Here is a 6,000-nt window from a genome sequence, read left to right on the forward strand (position 1 = left end):
CTAACCACAACACCAAAAGAGTTAAAAACACCAAAAGAGTTAACTCCCTTGGGGGAGCTGATTCACTTCCTTCCATGCGGGAGTCGAACCCCGATCTCCCGCATACCAACCGACCGCTCTAACCACTACACCAAGACAGTTAACCCGCTTGGTATTGCTGCGAAAGGCCTATTTACGTTTTTTTTTTTTTACGTGCTTACGTTCCCTACGTAAGGGCTCTCGCACTTTACACTTCTGCGCACAAAGCTCAAAGCGGCATAATAGCGATCTTTTTGTTGTTATGCTTGTTGTAAATAAAAGTTATATGATGTGAATAATTTAAACGTTTTTAAAAGTACACATGTTACAAGCATGATTAAATTCTTGATTTAATGCACGATGACCCATAGATAGTACTGTCATTTAATTCATTTCATGTTGTATCAGCTTTGAATACTCCAAGCTGCATATTCACACAGATGATATAAAAACAATCACACACAAACACACACAAATACTGCAAAATAACTTTATACTAGCTAGATTTGGAAAATGTAAGGATACTGGGGGGTAGAACGCACATATCTAGGAAAGGTCATGAAAGGAGGGTCCTGAAATTTGATCGAGTGCAAAGATTTATTTTTACTCACAGGGGTCAAAAGTCTTTATGCTTTGCGTCATTGACTGTCTTTTTGTAAATCATTGTCAACTATAAAATGTAAAATGTATTTTTTGATAACAAAAGGATTAAACAAATACAATTTAAAAAGTCCATTAGAGGTGAGCAAATGTAATGCGTTGCTATCCGGTTGTTAAGCCTGACGTCAAACGTGACGTTTTGCAATAGCCGGCCGCGCTAACCACAACACCAAAAGAGTTAAAAACACCAAAAGAGTTAACTCCCTTGGCGGAGCTGATTCACTTCCTTCCATGCGGGAGTCGAACCCCGATCCCCCGCATACCAACCGACCGCTCTAACCACTACACCAAGACAGTTAACCCGCTTGGTATTGCTGCGAAAGGCCTATTTACGATTTTTTTTTACGTGCTTACGTTCCCTACGTAAGGGCTCTCGCACTTTACACTTCTGCGCACAAAGCTCAAAGCGGCATAATAGCGATCTTTTTGTTGTTATGCTTGTTGTAAATAAAAGTTCTATGATGTGAATAATTTAAACGTTTTTAAAAGTACACATGTTACAAGCATGATAAAATTCTTGATTTAATGCACGATGACCCATAGATAGTACTGTCATTTAATTAATTTCATGTTGTATCAGCTTTGAATACTCCAAGCTGCATATTCACACAGATGATATAAAAACAATCACACACAAACACACACAAATACTGCAAAATAACTTTATACTAGCTAGATTTTGAAAATGTAAGGATACTGGGGGGTAGAACGCACATATCTAGGAAAGGAAAGGAGGGTCCTGAAATTTGATCGAGTGCAAAGATTTATTTTTACTCACAGGGGTCAAAAGTCTTTATGCTTTGCGTCATTGACTGTCTTTTTGTAAATCATTGTCAACTATAAAATGTAAAATGTATTTTTTGATAACAAAAGGATTAAACAAATAAAATTTAAAAAGTCCATTAGAGGTGAGCAAATGTAATGCGTTGCTATCCGGTTGTTAAGCCTGACGTCAAACGTGACGTTTTGCAATAGCCGGCCGCGCTAACCACAACACCAAAAGAGTTAAAAACACCAAAAGAGTTAACTCCCTTGGCGGAGCTGATTCACTTCCTTCCATGCGGGAGTCGAACCCCGATCTCCCGCATACCAACCGACCGCTCTAACCACTACACCAAGAGAGTTAACCCGCTTGGTATTGCGGCGAAAGGCCTATTTAAGTTTTTTTTTTTTTTTACGTGCTTACGTTCCCTACGTAAGGGCTCTCGCACTTTACACTTCTGCGCACAAAGCTCAAAGCGGCATAATAGCGATCTTTTTGTTGTTATGCTTGTTGTAAATAAAAGTTATATGATGTGAATAATTTAAACGTTTTTAAAAGTACACATGTTACAAGCATGATTAAATTCTTGATTTAATGCACGATGACCCATAGATAGTACTGTCATTTAATTCATTTCATGTTGTATCAGCTTTGAATACTCCAAGCTGCATATTCACACAGATGATATAAAAACAATCACACACAAACACACACAAATACTGCAAAATAACTTTATACTAGCTAGATTTGGAAAATGTAAGGATACTGGGGGGTAGAACGCACATATCTAGGAAAGGTCATGAAAGGAGGGTCCTGAAATTTGATCGAGTGCAAAGATTTATTTTTACTCACAGGGGTCAAAAGTCTTTATGCTTTGCGTCATTGACTGTCTTTTTGTAAATCATTGTCAACTATAAAATGTAAAATGTATTTTTTGATAACAAAAGGATTAAACAAATAAAATTTAAAAAGTCCATTAGAGGTGAGCAAATGTAATGCGTTGCTATCCGGTTGTTAAGCCTGACGTCAAACGTGACGTTTTGCAATAGCCGGCCGCGCTAACCACAACACCAAAAGAGTTAAAAACACCAAAAGAATTAACTCCCTTGGCGGAGCTGATTGACTTCCTTCCATGCGGGAGTCGAACCCCGATCTCCCGCATACCAACCTACCGCTCTAACCACTACACCAAGACAGTTAACCCGCTTGGTATTGCTGCGAAAGGCCTATTTTATTATTATTTTATTTTTTTAATTTACGTGCTTACGTTCCCTACGTAAGGGCTCTCGCACTTTACACTTCTGCGTAGGCCGCGCTGCAATTACACCGTCACATCGCTAGGTGGCAGTGTGTTTTCTATGCCCCTGTGCTGTGCCTCTTCCGGTTAGGAACGCAACGGAGCTCAAAGCTCAAAGTAGCCACCCTTTGCTTTTTTGTTGTTAATAAAATATATAATAATATTAAATATAATATGTGTTAAGAATATGTTATTATATACAGGGGTGCACATAACTGGTGCGCCAGTGCGCATGCGTCGCCAAAATGCATGCTGCGCGGAAGATCAGCGGCAGATCAGCGCTTTTGCGCACCAACAGCTGGGTCCAAGAAGCAAGCCCCACCAAGTAAGAAACTATTTGCCGTCCCCTCAGCCGAAGGCCCGACGAGTACGATGACCACGGCGACTCCCCTCACGAAAACATTCGGAAAGTATCGTAACTCGTACTTTCATTCCGCGTATCGCACGGTTATCACGCCGACACGTGAAAATTCAGTCCCGAACGACTCGTCGCTAAAAGGAAAAACAACACCAAGGGACTTCACGTTTCTTTTCTCTGAAGCTTTCAAACGTTCAGACGTTTGTTTTACAGCTTCATTATCGCACCTAGACCCCTGACCCAGGATATGGTTGGGAATTCTATTAGAAAAAAAAAGAAAAAAAAGACTATTTTGCACAATCAAAATAATGAGCTATTTAAAGTGATTGCCTACAACATCATCTACCATGGTTGAAATTGAGGACAGTGATAACTTACAGCAGTCAAGAGAGCAGTGATGATGATGATGATTAAGCTTGTAGCATAAATAAATGCTTAGGCTGTAACTTTTTGTTGAAAAGTTGATTTCAGTGTTTACAGAACAGAGCAGTGCTTAAAGAGATGTCCGTTTATTTCAGTGTGTTTAAAGAACAGACATTCAGTTAGTGCTTAAAGAGATGTCAGTTGATTTCATTGTGTTTAAAGGAGTCTGACAGACTTTCATGCTTAAAGAGCAGTCATTTGATTTTGCATTTGTTTATTTTGTTTTGCACACAATCATTTGTTCGTTCATCTTTATTTATGAATAAATGTCGTTTTGCTAATATAAGTTATCCATGTATCCCTTTTTTATCCATCCTGTGGGACGGGTCGTGACTCGCGAGCTCGGGGAGCACCAAGCAGCATCCCTAGGTGCTCCTCTGAGCACTGGCCCCAAAAAGTTATGTGCACCCCTGATTATATATACGTATATATTTAATATTATTATATAGTTTATTAACAACAAAACTTTTTATTTTTTATTAACAACAAAAAAGCAACAGGTGTCTACTTTATTGTTAAATACATAATTCCTATGTGTTCATTCATAGTTTTGATGCCTTCAGTGAGAATCTACAATGTAAATAGTCATGAAAATAAAGGAAACACATTGAATGAGAAGGTGTGTCCAAACTTTTGGCCTGTACTGTAGATCACTTATTATTTAAGGAAGTGAAAGAGCTTCTCCAGTCCGCAAAGCTGCTCGTTCACTATGACCCAGACAAAGAAATCATCGTCTCGTGTGATGCCTCGCCTTATGGAGTCGGAGCAGTGCTCTCACACATAATGGAGGATGGGGCTGAGAAGCCTGTTGTTTTTGCTTCACGTACCCTGACAGCCGCGGAAAAAGGGTATTCACAGTTCGATAAAGAAGGTCTAGCTGTTGTTTTTGCTGTGAAACGTTTCCATCAATACCTGTATGGACGGGCATTCACTATTACGACGGACCATAAACCTCTGATGAGTCTGTTCAGTGAGACAAAATGCATCCCACCGCTGGCCTCAGCCAGGATACAGCGTTGGGCTCTCACACTGTCAGCCTACCAGTACACTATAGTGTTCAAAGCGGGTAAGGATAACGCAAATGCCGACGCGCTGAGTCGACTGCCGTTACCAGAGACACCCTCTGCTACATAATGTGCCTCCAGAGACTGTGTTTTCATTGGAGAGGCTAGCAGAGACACCTATAAAAGCGACACAAATCAAACAGTGGACAAAGAGGGACCCGGTCCTGTCTCGAGTCAAGACCTTCCTTTTGCAAGGTTGGCCCAGTGTCGTGGAGGGAGAGGAACTGAGGCCTGATGCTAAACACAAGACAGAACTGAGCCTGCAGGACGGCTGCATCTTCTGGGGGTCGAGGGTCATCGTACCTTCCCCATGCCGGTCACAAGTTGTGGAGGAGATACATGAGACTCATCCAGGAGTGTCCCGGATGAAAAGCCTTGGATGAAAAGCCTTGCATGAAAAGCCTTGCATGAAAAGCCTTGCGAGATCTTACGTCTGGTGGCCAAGAATGGACGATGATCTGGAGAGCAAGGTGAAATCATGCACACAGTGTCAGACAAATCAGAACAATCCACCGCCAGCCCCGTTGCACCCATGGGAGTGGCCAGACCGCCCCTGGTCTAGGCTGCATGTGGACTTTAGGTAGACGACTCTGAGGCTAGAATGAGAGGAAGGAACCACATTGAACCAGTTGTTAAATGTATTATAATTTTAATAAAAATGTAATAAAAATCAGGTAAGAGTTTGTAATGTTCATGATTTCTATTACGCATAGAGACTGTTTGGGTGGTAATGTTGTATCTGTTGTGAATCCCTCATCGGCTCCGCCCCCTCCTGCCTCGTTGGCGCTCGTTGAGCCTAATCAGGCTCAAGTGGAGACAGCTGGGTCCAGCTATCAACTCAGGAGGAGGCAGCCCTATAAGAAGCCCCAGCAACCTTCCTCCGACGCTTGATTATTTTTACCCATGTGGTTAGTAGTTTGGCTCTCCCTGTGGTCTCTTCTCGTTCAAGTAGTTTCTCTTCAGAGTTTTGTTTGTTTTGTTATTTTGCTAACCGTAGTTGTTTTCTTTGTTGATCCTCGCTCCCCAAAGGAACCTGCCTCCCCCTGCCTAGACCTCCTGCCTGCCTATCGACTACGTCTCCTGCCTATGTCCCTGCCTGCCTAACGACCACCCCTCCTGCCTATGCCCCTGCCTGCCTACCGCCAACTCCTCCTGCCTAACCCCCTGCCTGCCTGCCGCCTACTCCTCCTGCCTAACCCCCCCCGTCTGCCTGCCTGCCGACTATTCCCCCTCTCTGCTCTGGACTGGTTAGTACACGCACATATTCCAACACTTCACTCATCTACATATCTACACCACACTAGTTTTGCACGCTAGACACACACACCCAGACACATAGAGTACAGTTCCACTCACACCTCATTTACATTATCCCGTTCTCTGGCATCCACACATTCCCCCCACTTAGGCCCCGTTA

The sequence above is a fragment of the Nansenia antarctica genome (genome assembly GCF_963989245.1).
Source record: "Nansenia antarctica genome assembly, chromosome: 7".
Taxonomy (NCBI): Eukaryota; Metazoa; Chordata; class Actinopteri; order Argentiniformes; family Microstomatidae; genus Nansenia; species Nansenia antarctica.